At 45.2% G+C, this 25,742-nt stretch overlaps 1 long non-coding RNA gene across 2 annotated transcripts; it reads left to right on the forward strand.

The window, feature by feature from the left end:
• Positions 1–1,867: 1,867 nt before the first annotated feature.
• On the forward strand, positions 1,868–5,571 carry LOC125536930. Of its 2 annotated transcripts, XR_007295359.1 has the most exons (4): positions 1,868–2,510; positions 2,856–2,926; positions 3,622–3,785; positions 4,214–5,571. It is a non-coding gene; the product is annotated as an uncharacterized LOC125536930 (long non-coding RNA). The 2 variants fall into 2 exon arrangements; XR_007295358.1 differs by having other exon boundaries at positions 2,856–3,785.
• Positions 5,572–25,742: the final 20,171 nt, after the last annotated feature.

Below are 25,742 nucleotides of genomic sequence, written 5' to 3' on the forward strand. Positions count from 1 at the left end.
ATGTATGAAATGGCACTTACTCTATCGTCCTCATTTGTGCCACTTGGGTTCAACTTGTCAACCGCCTTTTGACAGGCCGCCCACCTTTGACAATCCGAGTTGATAGTCGACCACCGGGATCGAAGTGATCGATCGGACCGGTCAATTCCACTCACGTTGCGAACATCAAAGTGTTCCTTCATCCGAAGCCAATAATCATCTCTACTTTGATCACCTCCAACGGATGGATCCCTCGACACTTGCAACCAAGTATTGCATAGTAAGATGTCATCGGTGTTGGTGTAATTACCCGCTCTTCCTCTCGGTGCGTCGACAATGCCCTCACCCTCCTCGTCCACCTCGAACTCATGGTTTTCGAAATGCATGTCATTGGTTTGAGACCAATGCGAATTGTTGGAGCCAACACCCATCGTTGACATGTATGCATCATCATTGAGACTACAAAGTTTTTTGAACAATGCAAATAACCTAGCTATATGTGAATGCATTCAAAAAATAACAAAAAAATATGAAAAGTTAGAATTTTTTTACCTTGGGGCATTTCGTCGAACATGTTGTGCGCGTCGGCCGCCGGCTCAATGAGTGAGCTCGCCGGCGCTTCGGTAGCCGCCGCGCCCGTCGCACGCCCCGCAAGCTTCTTCCTCCTCGCCTTGGAGGTGCCGGAACCGTCCGCCGCCTTGTTTTTCTTCGCCGATATCTTGCCCTTCTTTGGCCGCGCCGCATTGGGGAGCTTTGAGAAGGAGGGGGCGGCGGCTCGGGCCGGCGCCAGCGCGACGCCACCCGTCGCCGAGGTCATCCGCGGCGGCATGAAGAGGCCGCGCGCGAGGCCGATGGTTGGAGGAGCTCCGGCGGAGGCGAGGCCAATGCCACCCGGGCTAGGGTTTGGCGGCGGCGGCGGCGGGGGGGTTGGGGGGGTCGCGGCTATAGGATGGGGTGAGCGGGGTGCCGGCGCGTGCGTCCATAGGGTGCGGGTCACCAGCGCCGGCGCGCGCGGGGCGTTGAAAGCGGACAAGACAGCGTGCAGAGCGAGCGCTCGAGTGTGCCCCGCGCGGAAGCGGGCGCCGCAAATACACCGCGCGAAATAGCGATTCCTGCCGCGCGTCCAACTCCTTATACCGCGCGCGGTTGTTGCACGCCCGCTGAAGCCACTCGCCAGGTTGCGCGTGCTAAACTGGATATATTTACGGCGCGGCGCCTGTTTAGCGCGCCTATTGGAGATGTTCTTATGCATTCAGTCCAACTGCCACACGTCAACCATGTCCATCCTGCCGCGTTGGTGTCGGAGTAAGCGGAGGTTGTGCACCAACTCCCGCCGATCTGCCGCCCATAGCCAACACACATCGACCACCGGCTCCAGCGGACTAGCGCCATTGGTATCGAGAGGGAGCATGAGGTGGAGCTTGTCCTAAGTGGGCAGTCACTCTTTGGCCGGACAATTCAGCTCATCACTGTGCGAGCAGCCACGGCGCATGCAGGGTGGGCGAGAGTGGCAGCAAGTAGGCGAGGGCGAGGTACGGCGGCGAGCAGGCCTGGGCGAGCTGACAGCAGCGAGCTTCAGTGGCACGCGCATGCATGGCCAAGCTATAGCGGCGAGCAATCAACAGCATGGGAGCATTCCATCTGTGACCCAATCGAGTCACACACGAACCAGATGATGTTTGGAGAGAAAAGGGCACTTTGGTCCTTTCATGTGTAGGTAAATGAAAAAACTAAAGGAAAAACTAAAAAGGGAGGAAATGGCATGATAATCAAGAGGTCCACAATCTGGATGGCATTTTTGAGAAACCCATCTTGAAAGTGGCATTTTTGCGAAGCCCAATGTTTAAAGTGGTAAATATCCAATTTTCTCCTATTTTGGACACTCGACATTCAATTGGGCCTACTAGATTAATGGGTCTATGCTGATTCCCGCCGATCGCTAAAAGGCTAAAACAAGGGCAGTCGTGACCCTGGTCTGTTTCGCATTCTCTCACTCCCCAATGGCGATCCTCGACATGCCGCCGCCACGTATCCCGCTCCTCTCCCCGAGCTCTCTCCCGACCCTGATGGACCAGATCTTGCTGAGGTCCACCACCACCGAGGTCCAAATCCATGGCTCCTGCAGTCCTTCAGTGCCATCCAAGAGCTCTCATCCCAATCCATGCCAGATTCCAGCGGTAGGAGTATCAATGATGGCGCAACAAAGGAGAGCAGAGGAGATCGAGGAGGGATGGGCCGTTGTGACGAGATGGTTGGAGGTCAAGCAGCGGCGCTAGAGACAAGGACCCGCGGCACGCAGATCTATCATCTTCGTCACCCGCACCATGTGTTTCGCACAACTCGGCACAGCTGTCGACCTGTGGTGTTGGGGTTGCAGGCTCATGCATCCTCCTCGCCGGTCCCTCACCAATCCTCTTGGCACCACATGTTCCACTGGGAAAGGTTGAACTGGCAGAAGCCAGCGGACTGAGCTCGTCATCGTGGCATCAAACCATACAATGAAGTCACAGTCCGGCCAAATCGTTTGCAAGGTTTACTACCTTTGATTCAATTTCCTGCAAGAGTTTTTGGGCCAACTAGCAGTGAGTTATCCGTCCAAGTCAACATGTCTGTATTGTTTGATTTTTTCCATGCACTATGGCTGCACATGATATTGGCAAATACAGTGGACATCATGGGCTGCAACAATACAATAGAGATCATGCCGAGGCTGAAAAATTTGCTTTTTATAAAAGCAGGACAATTAAAAAAAGTTGTTTATATTCTATCCTTCATTTGTATATAAGTGAAGATTTTTATTAGCTTTTAGTGTTGAAAAGTGTATACATTTATTCCTAATTTGATGCAAATAAACAAACTAATTGGACATTATTTAGCATCCAAGAAGCGGCTCATGGCGTACCAGATCCGAGGTGACACCACCGCCACCTGTAGCTTGTCCTCCTTGGTATGATTCGCCACCCTGTATCCCCCAAAACCTCACAAGTTTGCATGTACTGTCCACTCTGATCAATAATCTTGTTCTTCCTCTCTGCTCCGAGGTTATTTTCTCTTATTATCTGGCAATCTCTGATGTTACTTTTGATTTTTGTAGTATCATTAGTTTCATCCTACTGGAGAACATGGCAATATGCAGGGAGTGAGCATCTAGGAAGAATGACGTGAAAATAAAAGATGCATTTATTTGATGATAAGATTAATACAATGATAATCCCAAATATAGAAACAAAGTGAAGAGGAACAATGTACTGCTCCTATAATGTTCAGGCAAATTTCTAAAAAGAAAACAGTTCAATCCTAAACTATATATTTGGTGAAGCGATTAATATAGACTTGAAATTACAAGTTTAGAATTCGCTTTAGACTTTCTAATTTAGAAGTATTTAAGTTTAAATTCAATAAGAATTCTGAACTGCACACACTGTATAATGTTGTTCAAGGAAGGATTGTTTGCATTTAAGCAGACCACTTTTATGCCACATGGGTTGTAAATATCCTGCCAGCAACATTACTTGTTATTTACCTTGAAGCTAAACAATATGGTGCCTTTGGTTCTTCATGTGTGCCAACTGATTTCTTATATTCTACCTCTGCTTATTTGCATCTATCCTTAATGTTGCTTCGTTTTCATTGAGAGGCTAGACTTCATTTTGGTGCCACTACAACGATGTCTTTTACTACAAAGTGGAAAAAGGGGTCCAAAACTGAATATTGTTATCCCAACACACTTCTTCCTGGCGTGTGCTTTTATCAATAAGATGCATGCTTCTGAAGAGAATGTGAACAACAACCTTTGCTTCTACTAGGTACTTCCATTTATTAACATTCACCTGTTTGTGTTACAACATTTAGTTCCATCTAAGGCCCATCAATTAGTTGAAAGTTTTTGTATATTTGAATTAAGCTTCGGGGAAGAGTAGAAAATCATAATTTTGAAACATGGATCCTCGTATCGGTGACTCTCTTATAGTGCATAGATGAATAGTTACTACTTCGTTGGCACAGTATGATTTTCCGAAATCCCTTTGGCCCAATATTTTCCATGTATTTGTTTCCTCCCCTTATATTAAATCTTAGCCTGAACTTATGTTTTCTTTACTAACCCTATCAGATCATTATTTATTCTAATTTTTGTTCAATTTTCTATATCGTCTGTTCTGATTGCACTAAAACTTTCTTGTGGTATTATGATCCATTTTGTAAGTTTTGAGGTTTATCTGCTCGTGTTTTGCAGGTGAAAATATGCCTTGAAAGGGTACATGCATGGTTTGGAAAGCTAATTAGTTGGCAAAAGTACATGCATAGTTTGGAAAGCCAATAATCTTTAGCAAGGATACATAGACTCATTTCTTCTTTTCTTAGACATTGCTTGATCCGTTCAAGGGTACATGCATGGTTTGGAAAGCTAATTAGTTGGGAAAGGTACATGCATAGTTTGGAAAGCCAATAATCTTCAGCAAGGATACACAGACTCATTACTTTTTTTGTTTTGTAGACATTGCTTGATCCGAATTAGAATAAAAGATCAATTACCGAGGCTGTACTAAACCACATATTTATTACTGGGCAGTAGTAGTAGTCTCTTAATTACCCTTCTAAAATTAAATTTAATGTCTACCTATTATTAGAGAATCAGAAAAGCACAAGCTCTTCAAAAGCTTTCTTGCCAAAAAACAAGGCCTTTCAAAAGCTAATACATGTATATATGATCACATTATATGCATGTTTTTCTTCTTTAATTTTCAAACGCTTATAAATCATCTGCAAAAGTAGTGTAGCTTCTAACTCTATAGGTGTTGAACTAAATACCAATCCAAGTCAGAGTGTAAAGAAAATAATATAGGTTTTGATCTGCCGAGAGGTCATGCAATGCTTCTCTATTTCCATTTCAGGTCGGATTTACCTCCAATACATTGCATGGATTCTTGCACATATTATCTACTTTATTTTTGGAACTTTTAATTACTTGGAAGTTTTGTTCTCTATTAAATAAGTTATTTGTCTTCTAGATTGTACAAACGATTTTCGCTAATATGCTGCACACATCTTCACCATTGACTGTAATATACGTTTGATTTCCTGAAGCATAAGATGAATCATTTATTATATATACATTTGATTTCCTGAAGCATAAGAATAACCATGTATGGTTTTTTTCATGCGGAAATTATTGTGATATCATTTATCAGAGGTGCACACATGCATGATTTTCTTCTACAGAAATTTAGATTTAGAACTTAGATTCGGCAATTATTTGACATGCCATGTTGTGTGTACTATGCCACTCACAAAAAGCATAGGATCCATCAAGCGGCTTTGGCAGAGTTAATCCGTACGTGGATGTTTAGCTGAATCCTGAAGTATAACTTTTACAGTTTTGTGCATATTATTGTTCAGGTTACTGCAATTAGTCCACTGATTGAAGGCTAGATGTTGCTTCTTGATCAACCCTATTAGCTTTTAGATGTTTTTAAGTTATAGGGAGAGCTATTATGTCGATTTATTTTTCGATATTTTCATTTGAATGTAGCCAAAGCTACAATTGGACATATAGATTGTATACATAACTTCTATGGAACAACTTTTGTTAGACTATTGTATCCTTTTTAATATTTTATGATTCAATTATGTTTACCTTTTGTCTCCTTGCATTTATAGAAATTCCTATCATTTTATTGCCAAAATAGACGGGCGCAGCAACGCCCGCCAATCATGATCTAGTTTATTACTAGTACTCCACATATCGATCGCTATCCAGCATGCATCTAGTGTATTAAGATCATGGAAAAACAGAGTAATGCAATAAGAACGATGACATGATGTAGACAAGATAAACTCATGTATGACTAAACCCCATCTTGTTACCCTTAATAGCAACGATACATGCATGTCACGTCTCTTTTTGTCACTGAGATTGAGCACTGCAAGATCAAATCCATCATAAAGCACCTCTTCCTATGGCAAGAAAAATCAATCTAGTTGGCCAAACCAAACCGAAAATTCAGAGAAGAAATACGAGGCTACAACAATCATGCATAAAAGATTTCGCAAAGACTCATATAATATTCGTGGATAGATGTCATCATAAACTCACAATTCATCAGATCCCAACAAACACACCGCAAAAAAGAGTTACATCAAATAGATCTTCAAGAACATCGAGGAGAACATTGTATTGAAGATCAAAAAGAGAGAAGAAGCCAGCTAGCTAGTAATTGCGGACCCATAGATATGTGGTAAACTACTCACGCATCATCAGAGGGGCAAAAAGGATGATGAAGAACCCCTCTGTTATCATTGCCCCCTGTGGCAAAGTGCCAGAAAATGCCTCTAGATTGGATCTCGTGGTTCTGGAACTTGCAGTGGCAGAAAAAGTATTTCCTCTACTCGCCTAGAGTTTTGAGGATTTTAGAGTATTTATAAAGGCGGAAGTAGGTCAAGAAGGCTCCCGTGGGCTCCACTACCCACCAAGGCGTGCTGGAGGCCCCTGGTGCGCCCTGGTGTCTAGTGGTCCCACGGGCCTCCTCCCATGTGCTCCTTTAGCTCCCAGGGTATCTTATGGCCAGAAAAGAATCTCCAAAAAGTTTTGTGGCATTTGAACTTTGTTTGGTATTGATATTCTGCAAAGTAAAAAACAAGCAAAAAATAGCAACTGGCACTGGGTACTATGTCAATAGGTTAGTCTCAAAAAATGATATAAATTTGCTAGTAAATGAATATAAAAATCCAAGATTGATAATATAATAGCATGGAACAATAAAAAATTATAGATACGTTGGGGACATATCAGACACCTCTGCAAATCTTTGCTTCCCTTTGCGAAGGGCCTATCTATTTACTTTTATATTATTTACTTTTATTGTTGAGTCATCACCTTCTAAATTAAAGCACCAGTCTTGAGAGCACTATTGTCATTCTTTTGAACTAAGTATAGTTAATATTGTGTGCATCATGACTGGATCTCTTATACCATGAATTACAATGTTTAGTTGTTGCTTGAACTTTGGGGGTGCTTTGCATTTAGTTCCGCGGTCTTAGAAAGGGCTAGCGAGATACATTGTTATCATATTATATCATGATTGTTTTGACAAATTGTTGGCATTTGAGATATGTTATTATTGCTCGCTAGCTGATTATGCCATTGATATGAGTGAATGTGATTTCTAAGTGTTATCATTTGCATGGTTAGTTCATGATCTTTGTTGAAAACTTAGGTGCTATTCAAGCTTATATACGGATACAAGAACAAAAGAGTTCATAAAAGTTTTTTTATCACTTTGAGTTTGCCAACTGAATTGCTTGAGGACAAGCAATGAGTTAAGCTTGGGGGAGTTGATACGTCTCCGTCGTATCTACTTTTCCAAACACTTTGGCTCTTGTTTTGGACTATAGTTTGCATGATTTGAATGAAACTAACCCGGACTGACGTTGTTTTCAGCAGAACTACCATGGTGTTGTTTTTTGTGTAGAAATAAAATTTCTTGGAATTGGAAGAAACTTTCTGGATATGTTTTATGGATGTAACACCCCGGATGTAACTTTCCCAATTTGTACTCCAACTCTTGCCGTTTCCGGCGTTAAGTTATTTTATTTTCTCGGGTTCAGGTTTTTGTCTCCGTGTGTTGTTATCGTTGTCATTCATCTCATATCATGTCATCATGTGCATTGCATTTGCATACGTGTTCATCTCATGCATTCGAGCATTTTCCCCGTTGTCCGTTTTGCATTCCGGCGCTTCGTTCTCCTCTGGTGGTCATTTCTACCTTTCTTTCATGTGTGGGGATTAAACATTTCTGGATTGGACTGAGACTTGCCAAGCGGCCTTGGTTTACTACCGGTAGACCGCCTGTCAAGTTTCGTATCATTTGGACTTCGTTTGATACTCCAACGGTTAACCGAGGGACCGAAAAGGCCTTGTGTGTGTTGCAGCCCAACACCCTTCCAATTTGGCCCAAAACCCACCAAAACCTTCTCCATCATCTAGATCGTTCGATCACGATCGTGTGGCCGAAAACCGCACCTCATTTGGACTCTCCTAGCTCCTCTTACCTATAAAAAGGCATCCCCTCCCGAAATTCCGGATCAAATCCACCCTAACCTAGCCCCCTTCGTCTCTCCGCGCGCCGAACGTGTCCGGACGCGCCGGACATCGCCGCCGCCCCAACCGGGAGCTGCCACATGGCGCCCCGTGACCACATCCCCGCCGGCCCGCTCGGCCCGGCCGGGGCCCCCGCCGCCCGTTCGGTTCGCCCCGCCGCCTGGGAGCCACCTCCATCGCCGTGCCGCCACCTCCATCGCCGCGCCGCCGCCTGTGTCCGTCTCCGGCGGCCGGACGCTGCGCCCCGCCGCCGCGCACAGGTCGCCGCCCGAGCCCGAGCCCCGGCTCCGTCGCTCGGCCGCGCCCTTCTCTGCCGCCCCGCGGCTAGCTCCGGCCGGATCCGGTGAGATCCGGCCCGGGGACCTCTACTCCGGCGCCCCACCTCTACTCCGGCAAACTTCGGCCAGATCCGCCGCCGCTTTGAAAACCGTGCGAAACCCTAGATCCGGAGGTCGAAATTCTACTGAGTCCCCGATTTTTCCAGTTTCAGGTGCGTATGTTCATCGTGCCATAACTTTGCATCCTTAACTCCGTTTTTGGCATATAGCATATCAAAATGTTCATCTCAGAGAGTACATCATTTCATTCCATTGCATCATTTTCATTTGAGTTCATCTTGATGGCCGAAATGCTGTTAGAAGAGAGCTACTTGAGATAATTGTCAGATCTGCTGCTCCATTTAGACATTTGTCATTTTTGCCATGATTATTGTGTGCATGATATGCCCATGAGCTCTACATATGTTTTGTTAAGAGCTTTGTCATCTTTCCAGAGGTGCAACCCATGTATTTTTGTGATGTGTGTGGTGACTAGCACAAGCTTGCAAAGTGGTGCACTTGGTAATTCTGTTTTCAGGGACTTAGCAATTCCACTAAGTCCTTGACCTGTTTATCTCATATTGCCATATGTTCTTGTTGTTTCCTAGTGATCCGTGCCTCTTTTGAGGATGATCAGTAAGGATGTTTTGTTAATCTTGTAGTGCTCTATCCATCCATGCCTTTGTTTGCAATTATGGAGCACCCTAGCTTGAGTCAATCGAGCTCTACTTTTGCTACTTTGTGAATCTGGGCAGATTGTCAACTTGTTTGCAATTTTGCCGATGATGTTGTAGTTGACCCGTGCATGCTATGCTATTGTTCTTGCCATGTCTAGCTTGAATTTTGTGCATTCTTGATGGGTGTATGCTTAGCTTATCATGAATTGCTCCATAGTGAGTGCATCGAGCTCGTAAACATGCCTACTTGAGATATGTTTCAGCATGTGCCAGTTTTTCACCAAGTCTGAAAACTGATTATGTTTTTGCTATGTTCACATGCTTGCAATTGTATTTTCTGATCCCTTTTGGCTCAAGGTCACTAAGGGACTTTTGTTAAGCTCTTTGAGTAGCTCCATGCCATGCTTTACTTTGCCATGTTCAGGTCCTGTAGCATGTAGTTTTGTTGCTCCGAAGTGTGCTACCTGATCTGAAATTCCAGACAAGTGTTAATTTCACTGTCTGAAATCTGTTTGCCATATGAATTTTTGCCATGCTTGTTTGAACCTGTTAATGGATGAATTGGCCGTAGCTCAGCAGTAGACTTTTGTTAAGCATCATGAATGCATCCCTGCCATGTATTTTGTTGTCATGTTTGAGTGCTGTAGCTTGTTCATCTCATTGCATTTAGATGGCTACTTGCTGTAAATCGCAGACCGGTGTCATACTTGAATTGCTTGCCATTTCCAAACCGTAACTCCGATTCCGGCGTTCTTTATATCGTTTTCAAGCGATTTCATCTCATCTTTCCAGTTGAACACTTGGAATTCCAAGTTGAGGCTAGGTTCATGCATCCCTTGTCAAATCTTGCATATGCATCCCGCATCGCATCCCGCATAGCATATCATCATTGCATCATATTGTTTGATCCTTGCACGTGGTTGATTGTGTCCTTGTTGCTTGTTTGTCTTGTTTGGGTAGAGCCGGGAGACGAGTTCGCTAACGAGGAGCCCGTTGAGTTTGATTTTGAGGATCCAGTCAACTCTGACAACTGTGCAGGCAAGATGATCATACCCTCGAAATCACTACTATCTTTGCTATGCTAGATTGCTCGCTCTTTTGCTATGCCAATGCTACGATGCCTACCACTTGCTTTCAAGCCTCCCAAATTGCCATGTCAAACCTCTAACCCACCATGTCCTAGCAAACCGTTGTTTGGCTATGTTACCGCTTTGCTCAGCCCCTCTTATAGCGTTGCTAGTTGCAGGTGAAGATTGGAGGCCGTTCCTTGTTGGAACATTTATTTACTTGTTGGGATATCATTATATTGCCATGTTATCTTAATGCATCTATATACTTGGTAAAGGGTGGAAGGCTCGGCCTCTCGCCTAGTGTTTTGTTCCACTCTTGCCGCCCTAGTTTCCGTCATATCGGTGTTATGTTCCCGGATTTTGCGTTCCTTACGCGGTTGGGTTATAATGGGAACCCCTTGATAGTTCGCCTTGATTAAAGCTTTTCCAGCAATGCCCAACCTTAGTTTTACCATTTGCCTCCTAGCCTCTTTTTCCCTTGGGTTTCCGGAGCCCGAGGGTCATCTTATTTTAGCCCCCCCGGGCCAGTGCTCCTCTGAGTGTTGGCCCCACCGAGCGATGTCCGGGGCTACCAGGGGCAACTCTGGGCTGGCCTACCCGACGTCTGGCTCATCTGAGTGTGCCCTGAGAACGAGATATGTGCAGCTCCTATCGGGATTTGTTGGCACATTCGGGCGGTGTTGCTGGTCTTGTTTTAACCTGTCGAAGTGTCTTGAAGAACCGAGATACAGAGTCTGATCGGAACGTCTTGGGAGGAGGTCTATTCCTTCGTTGACCGTGAGAGCTTGTCATGGGCTAAGTTGGGACTCCCCTGCAGGGGTTTGAACTTTCGAAAGCCGTGCCCGCGGTTATGGGCAGATGGGCATTTGTTAACGTCCGGTTGTAGATAACTTGAACCTTAACTTAATTAAGATGAATCAACTGAGTGTGTTACCGTGATGGCCTCTTCTCGGCGGAGTCCGGGAAGTGGACACGGTGTTGGAGTAATGTTTGCGCAGGTTGCTCTCTAGTTTCTCGCTCGCGCTTTGCCTCCTCTTCTCGCTCTCTTTTGCGAATAAGTTAGCCACCATATTTTTTGCTAGTCGCTTGCTGCAGCTCCACATATTTACCTTGCCTTACCTATAAGCTTAAATAGTCTTGATCGCGAGGGTGCGAGATTGCTGAGTCCCTGTGGCTCACAGATTACTATTACACCAGATGCAAGGCCTGATGATTCCGCTCCAGGTGACGCGCTCGAGCTCAAGTGGGAGTTCGACGAGGACACTCAACGATACTATGTTTCCTTTCCTGATGATCAGTAGTGGTGCCCAGTTGGGGGTGATCGGGACCGTGTCGCTTGTTGGGTTATCTTTTATTTTGGCGCCGTAGTCGGGCCATGAGTGTTTGGATGATGTAATGTTATTTATCTACTTGATTGACGTGGTGAGTGTAAGCCAACTATGTTATCTCCCCTTTTATTATCATATTACATGGGATGTTGTGAAGATTGCCTAACTTGCGACATATGCCTTCAATGCGATTATGCCTCTAAGTCGTGCCTTGACACGTGGGAGATATAGTCGCATCGAGGGTGTTACAATGGAATACATAAAAAATATTGGAGTGAAGATCCACCAGAGGGGGGCCACCAGTTGCGCACAAGGCAACAGGGTGCGGCCACCCCCAGGCGTGCCCTGATGCCTTGTGCGGCCCATGAGGCTCCGCCAACCCTATCTCAAGTCTATAAATTCCTTTCCCCCGAGAAAATGTAGGAGAAGAAGTTTCATGATGTTTTACGATACGGAGCCGCCGCCACCTCCTGTTCTTCATCGGGAGGGCTGATCTGGAGTTCGTTCGGGGCCCCGGAGGGGGGATTCGTCACCATCATCATCACCAACCCTTGTTCATCGCCAATTTCATGATGCTCACCACCGGGAGTGAGTAATTCCTTCATAGACTTGCTGGACGGTGATGGGGTTGGATTAGATTTATCATGTAATCGAGTCAATTTGTTAGTGCTTGATCCCTAGTATCCACTATGTTCTGAGATTGATGTTGTTATGACTTTGCTATGCTTAATGCTTGTATGCAGGGCCCGGGTGCCATGATTTCATATCTGAACCCTCTATGTTTTCATGAATATAATTGATTTCTTGATCCTATCTGCTATTCATATGCACTTGTTATTGTTCTGATCCGTAGACCCCATAGTGGCAATTGTTTGGGATACTCTCCGGGGATGACTGTAATTCGAGGAGTTCATGTATTAACCATGTGTTAATGTTTTGTTCCGGTTCTCTATTAAAAGGAGGCCTTAATATCCCTTAGTTTCCTTATGGACCCCGTTGTCACGGGCATGCAAGTTCTTCTTATAAGCACTTATGACTATATACAGAATACATGCCTACATTACATTGATGAATTGGAGCTATTGTGTATCGCTCTGGGTTGTGACTGTTATATCATGAATGTCATCCAACACAAATGTTCATCACTGATCCAATGCCTATGCTTTTTGAAAGTGCGTTATATCGACTAGAGGGGGGGTGAATAGGCGATTTTTATGAAAGTCTTCAAAACTTGGGAGTTATGAAGACAAACAGTGAAGATTAAGCCTATTACTATGCAGCGGAAGTTAGATTACACTAGGCCAGCCATGGTCATGTATTCAATAGAGTGAAAGCACAGTGACAAACAACTTCAGTGTAATAAGGATCAGGTAGGAAGAAGTTATGAAGCCAAACAGATCATGCATTCACATTGTGAAGACAAATGATAAAGCAAGCATGCAATGACTTCACAATGAGTAACAGCAAGAACAAGGAAGTGAAGATGAAACCAGTGACTCGTTGAAGACAATGATATGTTGGACCAGTTCCAGTTGCTGTGACAACCGTACGTCTGGTTGGAGCGGCTAGGTATTTAAACCTTAGGACACACAGTCCCGGACACCCAGTCCTGAACACACAGTTCAGGACACCAAGTCCTCACCGTAATCTCCTTGAGCTAAGGTCACTTAGTCCTCGCCCAATCACTCTGGTAAGTCTTCAAGGTAGACTCCCAAACCTTCACAGACTTCGTTCACTGGCAATCCACAATGTCTCTTGGATGCTCTGAACTCGACGCCTAACCGTCTGGAGGATTCACAGTCCTCAAGTGTAATAAGTCTTCAGATCACACAGACAAGAAGACTTAAGTGATGCCCAATTTACTCTGGCTCTGGGTGGTTAGGGCTTTTCTCCTCACTAGGAATTTTCTCTCAAAGGCTTCGAGGTGGGTTGCTCTCAAACGACAAAAGCCGTGCACTGAAATCTGAGCAGCCAACCGTTTATGGTTGTGGGGGTGGGCTATTTATAGCCACTTGGCAACCCGACCTGATTTGTCCGAAATGACCCTGGGTCACTAAGGAACTGACACGTGTCTCAACGGTCAGATTTCGAACTCTCATGGCAACTTTACTTGGGCTGCAAGCAAAGCTGACTTGTCCGGCTCTGGACAAGATTCGCTCTCATTGTCTTCACTCGAAGACATAGGTTTTTGATTTAGGCATCACTTCAGTCATTCTGACTGGTTCTCCTGGACCCCACTTAACAGTACGGTGGTTCCTATGACTCAACACAAAATAGAAAGAACTACGAAAGATCTAAGTCTTCGAGCTCCATAGGCTTCATAACGTGTCTTCTTTTGTCATAGTCTTCAATGTGAATATCTTCATATACCACCTTTGTCTTCAATGTCTTCATACATTTTTAGGGGTCATCTCTGGTAGTAAAACCGAATCAATGAGGGACTTCTACCTGTGTTTTCCTGCAATTCTCACAAACACATTAGTCCCTCAACTAGGTTTGTCGTCAATACTCCAAAACCAATTAGGGGTGGCACTAGATGCACTTACAATCTCCCCCTTTTTGGTGATTGATGACAAACTAGTTGAAGTTTTCAACGGGGAATATAAAGTGTGAAGTTTGTAAAGGAATTGTCTTCATAAGTTGCAAGAGCTCCCCCTGAAGATGTGCATATAAGTTAATTTGCTTTTGGAATGCAAATGCACATGGCAGGTTGTACTTATGGAGATCATCTTCAGCTTATGATGACAATCCACTATGCATGTGAAAGTATATGAAGATAATGACATGCATAATGGAAAATGGACGTCTGCAGAATGAGATGAGTGCAGAATTTATCGTCGCACATGCGGAATTTATCTTCGCAAACAGAGTGGTAAACAAGTAGTAGACGACCATCGAGTTTTAGTGTTTACAACTCAAAAGAACCAAATGAAGCAAGAACAAGAGTTGTAAACACGAAGCAAAGTATAACAAAACAAGGCACCCGCCCATATTGACCCGCTTGAAGACTATAAACATCATATGCTTCTCCCCCTTTTGTCAGGAATGACCAAAAAGGTTTGAAGACATAGAGTTTTCTACGCGTTCCCAGGCGCAGCAGGGGCGGTGGAGTTGTTTGGCGGTGCTGAGCTTTGAGGTGCTGAAGCGGGTGGAGGTGAAGTAGCATCATCATCTTCATCAATGATCCTCGCAGTGATGGTGGCAGCAGATGAGGAATACTCAGAGTCTTCAAGTGACGGTGTGTTGCGCATCACAGCCCTCCTAGGAGGTGTGGTGTCAAATTTGAAGCGCTCTGTGAAGCCATCCTCTTCAAGTTCAGCTTCAGTGCAGATCATTGAGAGTCCTTTCCACGTACGACGGCAAGTCTCATGTGTAACGAAGGCATTCTTGGTGGCCAGGTTTCGAAGACGATTGACATCCACCAAGAGGCTCTTCATCTGACGTTTCAGCCAGTCATGATGCCTATCTTGCTTTTGGTGAAGGGCCACAAGAAGCTCTCGGTCAGTGAGGACACGAGCACGCTTCTTGGGTCTTGGAGCGTTTGTGCTATCTGTGGCTTCAGTTGATGCTGGTGCACGTGTAGTGCCAGCCATCGGATAGACCCTAGACATGGCTTCAACACCTTCAACATTCTGCGTGAAGCTCTGGTGTTCGGCATTCTGAAGACTTATTGGTTGCTTGGCAGGCTCAGGGTATATTGCTTCAGCAGAGATATCCACATCTGGCAGGAAGATGCGATGGTTTCGGGCTGAGGGCTGATACGAAATGGTAGAGTGCAGTTTGATCAGCCTCATCACCCAAGGGGCATAGATTTTTAGACCAAATAAGTCCGAGCCTGACGCAGCAAGTTGTCGTATGAAAAGATCCTGTGCGTTGAAGCATTTGCCATGCATGATATAGAATATGAGAGTCTTCATTGCACCCTCAATCTTGGCATGTGAAGAGTGTCCCTTAATGGGCCAGAGAGTCTGCCGGATAATATGATATATGGTCCTGGGCAGGTACTCTAGGTCTTCAACGAAGAACTCAGTTGGATAGGGTGCATCCTGAGGCAATGGCTTCATCATTGAGAGCATCTGCCTCATATTGGGTTCAGGTCTCTGGAAAATACTCTCAATAGCTTCAGAATGTGATTGGCAGCCTTCCTCGAAGAATTCGCCTGGAGTGGGCAGGCCGGTGAGCTCAATGATGTTAAATGCATTGGCTTCATGATGGACATTTTCGGTCATCCACTCCAGGATCCAAGTCCTCGGATCTCTGTTGTAGCCTTTGATGTGGAGAGTGGCATAAAACTGAAGCAGAAGCTCTTCGTTCCAGTGCTCTTCATCAGTTACAAACGGCAGCAAACCCACTTGCCTGAAGCAGTCCAAAGCTTCCTCAAGACATGGCAGACCAGCAATAGCTTCAACCTCAAGGAGCTTGTGAGGGAAGATGCGACCTTGGTTGTATAAGATGCAAGAATAATAGCTGCGCTGTGAATAGCTCCAGAACCTGTCTGATACAATCCTTTCCCTTGAATAGGGGTTCTTGGAGCTATTGAAAAATGTGTTGTCTGTCTTGAAGCTGTTTACATGAAAGGAGCCAGGTGCTGATGCAGGACCTGGGAACCTTGGAAGCCTTGGGACTGGCTTCTGGACATGAGGCCTGTGCTCTATGTGATAGTCAAATTGTGGACCTGCAGCAGACTCAGGAACTGAAGTGTCTGGCTCAGTGGCTTCGCTGTTCGCTGAAGCATTTGGTGGGGCGGGCTCCACATTGGCTTCAGTGTTAGTAGTTTGAGGGACATCTTCAGGCACGTTCTCTTGGGGAACTGCATCTTGATGGAGCGAGGGAGTGGGTTCTGGAGGTGCTTCTTCATTGTCTTCGGCTGATGCAGCCGGAATTTCTGCAGACTGGACTTGAGGCCGTGGACCTTTGCGAAGCCTACGGAACGCAGACGACGCTTGTGGTGTCGGAGTGGGCTGGGCCTCAATGTCTTCTTCTTCCTCCTGAGGGCGATCCGCCCATGACTCATCTTGTGCCATTGGCGTCAGAGGACGACCAATGCTGATGGGTTCGCTTGTTTCAAGCTGAGGAAGGGCTGCATCACCTTGCACATTGTCCTGATGACCAATGTCTTCAGCAGCTAGTGGGTCGGCTGCTGGAATATCTTCAGCGTCAGGTGCCTCTGTGGGAGCAGGCTCATGAACTATCAGTCTTCTTTCTGCATTGGGGTGAATGACAGAAAGGGGTCCGACCATCAAGGGCTCTGTGGGAGCAGCCCTAGATTTCTTGGTCTTGCACTTCTTTTTGCTGGGGGCAGTAGGAGAGGCTTCAGAGCTCTTCCTTTTTCTGGCTTCAGCTTCTGCAGCTCTTGTCTTCTTTAGCTCTGAAGCTGTTGACCGGCTCTTTGGCTTCGAGCCAGTCGTGGCGGTTGGGAAGACAATCGGAGTTGCTGCATGTCCTGATGCCTCTGGTTCACTCACAGCAGACTGCTTCTTCTTCTTTGCGGCCATCCTGGGGTCGATGCCTGGACGCCCAAGTGCCTTGCGCTTTTCAGCCTCGTTGTAGGCTTGAACACATTTGTCAGCCAATGACTTCATCCTTTCACGCGAGCCTTGAGCTTCAGCACGCTTCTTCAGAAAGTTTTCTTTGAGATCATGCAGCATGATTTTGAAGTTCCTCACTTCCTGCACGCTGAGACTGGCCATGTGCTTCTTGAACTGAGCTTTTTCGTGATCAATTTTCTGCTTCAGCTCAACAATGCGCTGAGCAATGGCCAGTTCTGAAGCAATTGCGCCTTGGAAGGCGACGCTGAGTCCAACAGGCAGCTGCAGATCATTGAAGCTTATGTCTGGTGTGTCAAACCATTCATCGATGAAGCTGTGGATGATGGCGACATCAAAGAGAGGCAGATTGTTGAAGATTTCCGCTTCCTCCTTGCTTTTGATGAGCTGTTCTAGTGCGTCATCGCCCAGATCTTCATCGCTTGATAGATCAATGGCTTCACTGCGCAGAATGGCAGCAGCAGTGAGCTCTTTGCCTGTGTGTTGCTGGGGCTCCTTATCCTTCAGGGGCTTGGAGATGCGGGATACATCTTCAGACTGCACACTGACTTCAGGAGGTGCAGTTTTCAATGGCTTCGCCCTTGAGATTTTTGAGGCAGGGGCCGGCTTCGAAGCTTTTGGTTTCTTTGTCTGCTTTGGCTTCGGCACAGCAGGAGCTTCATCAGACTCAGAATCAGCTGGAGGGTCATTCACAGCAGTCCCTTGGACCAAGATGTGGGTGATCAGGCCCTCAAGATTGGCAAACGGACCGATGATATTGGGTTCCGCGTCGCGTGTGCCATCTGCCCTTGGTGAGGAGGGACCAGGATTGAAGTCAAGCCCAAATTTCTTCTTGTTTAGCTTCGCTGACTGTTGAGCAAACTGAAAGTTGCGTTTGAAGAGATTGTCGTCACGACACCAGAGAAGTGACGACGGATGTGCATCATCAGGCTGTGGTCCTCGGACCATGCATGGGTAGAAGCCTTGAGCAATGGCTTCATCTCTGGTCCTGGGTACAAGGTTCTTGTATAAGATATCCCCCCATGGACTCTTGATAGCATTCTTTTCGGCATACTCCTGGGTGACGAAGCGGTATTTGAACCACTGTTCTGCCCAATAGCGTCGAATCCATTGGATTCGGGTTTTGCGCTGCCCATAGCTCTCTTCTGGATCTGTTTTGTACATTTCTGCCAAGTCTTCAGGCAGATCCTTGGAAGTTCCCTCACGTCTCTGTCTGCCCCCCTTTCTTGCTGCTGCAACTGAAGCCATAAACTTTAACTTGAAAGGCTTCAAAGGCTTTCTTTTTCTTGACAAACAGGAACTGGCTTCAGGAGAGTTTATGTGATGCTGTAGGAATTCTGCAAATGAATGCAGACTGTGAGAACCGAAGGATTCTCCCACGGACATGTACCTGTGACAGCATTAAGGTGCGAGGGAAGGGGAAGAGGTCATATGCATTCTCAGAAGGTTTTGAAGATTAATCAGTTTAGAAGACATTGACCTCATTGTGCGAAGACATTCACTTATAGATAAGAAGTTGGTTCCAGAGTTGTACGAACCCATAGATCAGTACAAGTGAGGAATCTAACTACTTTATGAAGCACAAGTGAATATACTAGGCATGTTATGAGATGCAGCGAGAGATCTAACTGGTGTGAAGAGAAACTTCTTATGGTAGAAAGTGACAGAACCATGAGATCAAAAGAGGCTGTAAAAAGAAGTTTTATTTACCACACTGGAACTGCTAGACAAAAGGAAGATGATGCCGAGCAGTTCAGTCCTCCGTGCCCTAACTTGGCGACGGAGAACACCTACGGCGACGGCGGAGAGGACGATGTCCGCGGTCGGCGTGAGGACGGCGTTGGAGAGGTTGCGGCAGCGAAGCGCTTCGTCTCCGGCGTCGTCGAGTGCTAGCGGTGGCGCTAGGGTTCGTGCGAGGATGGAAGAAGGAGATAATGACCGCGGTAAGTGTGAATTTATAGACTCAGAGGCGGCACTGTGCTATTACGCAGGTGCCCCTGGCGGTTCGCATTTGAGGCACGCGTGGCCAGTTAGCGGAAGTTTGGGGTTTGTTCCACGTCCCACGCACGCCTAAATTGTCGGGCGATCGTTCCTGCTTCTTCGGATCTTATGTGGAGGAATGAGCATTAAAAATGGACTTTTATGGTTGTCTCTATGTCTTCAGCTGACAAGGACACAATGAAGACATTCGACAGTTTCAACAGAATGCATATGACTTGGAGAGATAGAGTTTGAGATAGAAAGCATAGAGAGGTTAGGGTCTGATCACATTCACTTAGTTCAAAAGATTCAACTAAGAAGACATAGCTATAAGTGAATGCTGTAGAGGACAGAACACTAGAGCATATATATATATAATCATCATAGTGAAGATAATCATGAAGACATGTTAAGTTCGAAGCCAAACCAGTGTGAAGAGATTGCAAGGTAACGCCATGAGTTAAACACTTCAAAATGGAACGTTTGGTGGTGGCGTTACCCACCGTATAGGAAGTATTAGACCCAGACACGGCGCACAATTATCGTGGCGCTCCGAAGTCAAATTCCACATTAATGTATTCACACTTAGAATGTATGTCTTCATTGATTGAAGATATACTTTACTTTGTGTGTTGCACATCTAAGTCATCAATATGCATAAGTGTTAGGATGTGTGCCTGATCACAGGACATTTGAGGATTCCAAGATATTTAGCTCACACCGTAACTTGCAAAACCTCTTCTCATCCAAGGGCTTGGTGAAGCTATCTGCCAATTGCTCTTCAGTGCTGACGTGTATGATATCAATGTCTTCCTTCACAACATGATCTCTGAGAAAGTGGTGACGAATTTCAATGTGCTTTGTCTTCGAGTGCTGAACTGGGTTGTTGGCAATCTTGATGGCGCTTTCGTTGTCGCAGTAAAGTGGCACTTGCTTCAGATGAATGCCATAATCCTTGAGTGTTTGCTTCATCCACAGAAGCTGAGCGCAGCAAGATCCAGCAGCAATGTATTCAGATTCAGCAGTGGAGAGAGATACACAGTTCTGCTTCTTTGAAGACCAACATACAAGTGATCGTCCCAGAAAGTGACATGTGCCTGATGTAGACTTGCGATCAACTTTGTCACCAGCATAATCAGCATCCAAAATCCAACCAAATCAAACTCTGAGCCCTTTGGATACCATAATCCTAGAGTTGGGGTGTGAGCCAAATATCGAAGAATTCGCTTCACAGCTAAGTGATGCGACTCCTTTGGTGCCACTTGAAATCGAGCACACATGCAAACACTAAGCATGATATCTGGCCTAGATGCACATAAATAAAGCAAAGACCCAATCATGGAGCGGTATACCTTTTGATCGAACTCTTTACCATTGTCGTCAGGACCTAGATGATGTTTGGCTGGCATTGGTGTTGTGAAGCCTTTGCAGTCTTGCATACCGAACTTCTTCAGGCAATCTTTGAGATACTTCTATTGAGATATGAAGATGCCATTGCGCTGTTGTCGGATTTGAAGACCAAGAAAGAACTTTAGCTCCCCCATCATGGACATCTGATATTGCTCTTGCATCATATATCCAAACTCTTCACTGTACTTCTGATTGGTGCAGCCGAAGATAATGTCATCCACATATATTTGGCACACAAACAGTTCACCATCGTATGTCTTCGTGAAAAGAGTGGGATCCATGGAACCAGGTATGAAGCCTTTGCTCTTCAGAAAGTACTTGAGTGTATCATACCAGGCCCTAGGGGCTTGTTTGAGGCCATACAGTGCCTTGTTGAGCTTGTATACCATATCAGGATGTTTTGGATTTTCAAAGCCAGGTGGTTGTGCAACATACACTTCTTCTTCAATCTTGCCATTGAGAAAGGCACTTTTCACATCCATTTGATATAGAAGTATGTTATGATGATTTGCATAGGCCAGTAGTATGCGTATGGCTTCAAGCCTAGCCACAGGAGCAAATGTTTCATCGAAGTCAATGCCCTCCACTTGAGTATATCCTTGAGCAACGAGACGAGCTTTTTTTCTGACAACTTGACCATGCTCATCTTGCTTGTTGCGGTATATCCATTTGGTGCCTATTATGTTGTGCTTCCGTGGATCAGGACGCTTGACCAGTTCCCATACATTATTCAGCTCAAACTGTTGAAGCTCTTCTTGCATAGCTTGAATCCATTCAGGTTCCACGAAGGCTTCTTCAACTTTCTTGGGTTCTGATATTGAGACGAATGCGAAATGCCCATAGAAGTTTGCTAGCTGAGTTGCCCTTGAACGAGTGAGTGAACCAGGTGCATTGATGCTGTCAAGTATTCTGTCAATCTGCACTTTATTTGCAACACGAGGATGTATAGGACGAAGACTTTGCTCTTGCTGATCTGCGTTGTTGTTTGGAGGAATGTCTTCATGCTGAGCATTGTCTTCATGTTGATCAGGTGCTGAGATGATGAGTTCTTCTTCAGGATGAGCTTCAGAAGGCATAATCTCTCCAGTTCCCATAAGCTTGATTGATTCACTAGCTGGGACTTCATCTAGCACATTTGGCAGTTGCTCTCTTTGTGAACCATTTGTTTCATCAAACCGCACATCCACCGTTTCGACCACTTTGTAATGGAAGAGATTGAAGACTCTGTAGGAGTGTGAATCCTTTCCATATCCAAGCATAAAGCCCTCATGTGCTTTTGGTGCAAACTTTGAGGTGTGGTGTGGGTCCTTGATCCAGCACTTTGCGCCAAATACTCTGAAGTAACTGACATTTGGCTTCTTGCCAGTTAGGAGTTCATAAGATGTCTTGTTCAGAAGCTTGTGAAGATAAACACGATTGATTGTATGGCATGCAGTATCAATGGCTTCAGTCCAGAATTTTCTCGGAGTCTTGTATTCATCTAGCATTGTTCTGGCCATTTCAATGAGTGTTCTGTTCTTGCGTTCGACGACGCCATTCTGCTGTGGCGTGTACGGAGCTGAGAATTCATGTGTGATGCCCAAGGTATTAAGATATGTATCAAGGCCAGTGTTCTTGAATTCAGTGCCATTGTCACTTCTAATGTGCTTTATCTTGGCGCCAAAATTGTTCATAGCTCGATTGGCGAAGCGTCTGAAGACATCCTGTACTTCAGTCTTGTAAAGGATTATGTGTACCCAAGTATATCTAGAGTAATCATCAACAATGACGAAGCCATAGAGGCAAGCAGTAGTAGTAAAAGTTGAGTAGTGAGTGGGACCGAAAAGATCCATGTGGAGCAGTTCGAAGGGTTGTGTAGTAGTCATGATTGTCTTCGAAGGATGTTTTGCCCTTGTCATCTTCCCTGCTTCACAGGCACCGCATAAATGATCTTTCTTGAACTTGACGCCCTCGATGCCTATGACATGCTTCTTCTTCGCAAGGGTGTGGAGGTTCCTCATGCCAGCATGCCCAAGCCTCCGATGCCAAAGCCAGCATTCTGAAGCTTTTGCAAGAAGACATACCGCAAGTTGTGGTCCTGCTGAGAAATCTACCACGTACAAATCACCTTTCCGATACCCTTCAAACACTAGAGATTTGTCAGATTCCATTAGCACCAGGCAACGATATTTTCCAAACATTACAATCATATTCAGATCGCAAAGCATTGAGACAGACATTAAGTTGAAGCCAAGGGATTCAACAAGCATGACTTTATCCATGTGTTGATCCTTTGAGATTGCAACTCTACCTAGACCCAATACCTTACTTTTACCAGTGTCAGCAAATGTGATGTGGCTCTTGTCGGATGGACGTAATGTTGAGTCCATAAGAAGGCTTCTTCTGCCAGTCATGTGATTTGTACACCCACTGTCAATAATCCATTCTGAAGACTTTGAAGTCGCTGGTGTCGTACCCTACAGTGCAGTTAGGGGGATAGGCTTCACGAAGAGAATTGTGAAGCATAAACATTTGACGAACCAGTGGGTTATGAAAACTTAGATCCAGATTAGGACTAATAGGGAGAGTAGCATGCGATTCAGGAACGAAGTACATAATGATGCCATTCGGGCATTTTATCTTGCGCCCTACAAGATTTTTAAGGTCCCCAGCAATAGCATCAGAAGATTTTGTTTTTCTGCTGGAGACCTCTCCCTGCAAAAGAGAGTTAAGCTTTCTTAACCACCCACATCTTCAAGGGTGGCTTAGAAGCAATAAGTCTAAGTGCAGCATCTGAGAATTTTGGCTTTGAAGCCTTAGCAAACAGTCTAGCAGGTGGACAATAATACTCATAGGAATAAGCAGAATAATTTTTGGTCACATGAACACGGTTCGCTGAACCGCTCTCATATTCATATGCCTGAGTATAGTTTCCCTGCATAACATTTGCGTTAGTGTGACTCAGGTGAGTCCTCTGTTTGTATGAAGCCATTGGACCGTATGGAGCCTTTGGTCTGAGGTTTGTGTTCTTCAAGTGAGGTGTCATGAAGACATTCACAGGAAGATTTTCCAGACACTTTTTCGGAACCCAGATCTTCTTCATAGGCGGTCCATTCCTGCAGTTAGTACCAATGTACCTGGCAAACACTTCACCATTCTGATTCTTAAACAGTTTATAGTTTGCATCAAAGGATTCATCAATGATAATGGGGTTAGCACAAGTGAAGCCAGATAAGTTGGATGGATCTGCTGAAATTTCCTTTGCAGCAACCCATGTGGTTTTGGGGTACTGCTCAGGTTTCCAGTAAGAGCCATCTGCATTTATTTTTCTCACAAACCCAACACCCTCTTTCCTAGGGTTTCGGTTCAGAATCTGCTTCTTGAGGACATCACATAATGTCTGATGTCCTTTAAGACTTTTGTACATCCCTGTTTCAAGCAATGTCTTCAACCTAGCATTCTCATCAGCAATAGTAGTGGTATCCTCAGCAGAGGGGTTAGTCACCACATCAACAGTTGAAGATATTGCAACAGCAGTAGCAGTGGAACATTCAGCAACAGAATTAGCATTATCACGCTCAATGCATTTAAGACATGGTGGTTCAAATCCTTCCTGAGCGGGACTGATCTGTTCGGAGCAAAGTGACTCATTTTCCTTTTGAAGATCTTCATGAGCCGCTCTCAATTTCTCAAGTTCTTGCTTCCTTTGAAGATAATCATAGGAAAGCCTTTCATGAGTTGTTGAGAGAGTATCATGACGATCTTCAAGTTCCTGATACTTAACGTGAAGGTTTTTTATGTCTTCAATTAAGGATTCAGATCGAGTCATTTCAGCACCCAACAGATCATCGCTTCTTTCTAACAATTTTTGAATATGTTCCATAGCTTTCTGTTGTTCAGTTGCAATTTTAGCAAGTGTTTTGTAGCTAGGTTTTGAATCACATTCAGAGTCATCGTCACTAGATGTTTGATAGCGAGTAGTGCGTGTGTTTACCTTAGCACCGCGTGCCATGAAGCAGTAGGTAGGAGTGGAGTCGTTCTTGTCATTTGCGTCGGTGTCGGTGATGCAGTCATTGTCTTCAGTGTTGAAGATAGACTTGGCGACGTATGCTGTAGCCAGACTCGCAATGCCAGAATCAGACTCCTCCTCAGACTCCACCTCTGCCTCCTCAGATGCGGACTCCTCCTCTGAATCCATCTCCTTTCCAACAAACGCACGTGCCTTGCCAGATGAGCTCTTCTTGTGTGATGAAGACTTTGATGAAGACTTGGAAGAAGACTTTGAGTATTTCTTCTTCTTCTTGTCGTCAGAATCATATTCCTTGCTCTTCTTCTTCCTTCTGTTCTCATTGTCCCACTGTGGACACTCAGAGATGAAGTGTCCGGTTTTCTTACACTTGTGACATGTTTTCTTCTTGTAGTCATGAGCAGAAGCTTCATCATTCCTTGAGCTTGATCGTGAAGATTTTCTGAAGCCTTTCTTCTTGGTGAATTTTTGGAACTTCTTCACTAGCATTGCAAGTTCTCTTCCAATGTCTTCAGGATCATCAGAACTGCAGTCAGATTCTTCTTCAGATGAGGAGACAGCTTTTGCCTTCAAGGCGCGAGTTCGCCCATAGTTTGGACCGTAGATATCTCTTTTCTCAGAAAGCTGAAACTCATGTGTGTTGAGCCTCTCAAGTATGTCAGATGGATCGAGTGTCTTGAAATCAGGACGTTCTTGAATCATCAGGGCCAGGATGTCAAACGAACTATCAAGTGATCTCAGCAGCGTCTTGACGATTTCATGTTTGGTGATTTCAGTGGTACCGAGGGCTTGAAGCTCATTTGTGATGTCAGTGAGTCGGTCAAATGTGTGCTGGACATTCTCATTGTCATTTCGCTTGAAGCGGTTGAAGAGGTTGCGAAGAACACTGATTCTTTGATCTCTCTGGGTTGAGACGCCTTCATTGACCTTGGAGAGCCAGTCCCAGACCAGTTTGGATGTCTTCAAGGCACTCACATGGCCATACTGTCCTTTGGTCAGATGACCACAGATGATGTTCTTGGCAGTAGAGTCCAGTTGAACGAGTTTCTTGACATCAGCAGCAGTGACACCTTCTCCAGCCTTGGGAACGCCGTTCTCGACGACATACCATAGGTCGACGTCAATGGCTTCAAGATGCATGCGCATCTTATTCTTCCAGTAGGGATATTCAGTTCCATCGAAGACGGGGCACGCAGCGGAGACTTTGATTATCCCTGCAGTCGACATAGCTAAAACTCCAGGTGGTTAAACCGAATCACACAGAACAAGGGAGCACCTTGCTCTGATACCAATTGAAAGTGCGTTATATCGACTAGAGGGGGGGGGGTGAA

The sequence above is a fragment of the Triticum urartu genome, chromosome 2, assembly GCF_003073215.2.
Source record: "Triticum urartu cultivar G1812 chromosome 2, Tu2.1, whole genome shotgun sequence".
Lineage (NCBI taxonomy): Eukaryota > Viridiplantae > Streptophyta > Magnoliopsida > Poales > Poaceae > Triticum > Triticum urartu.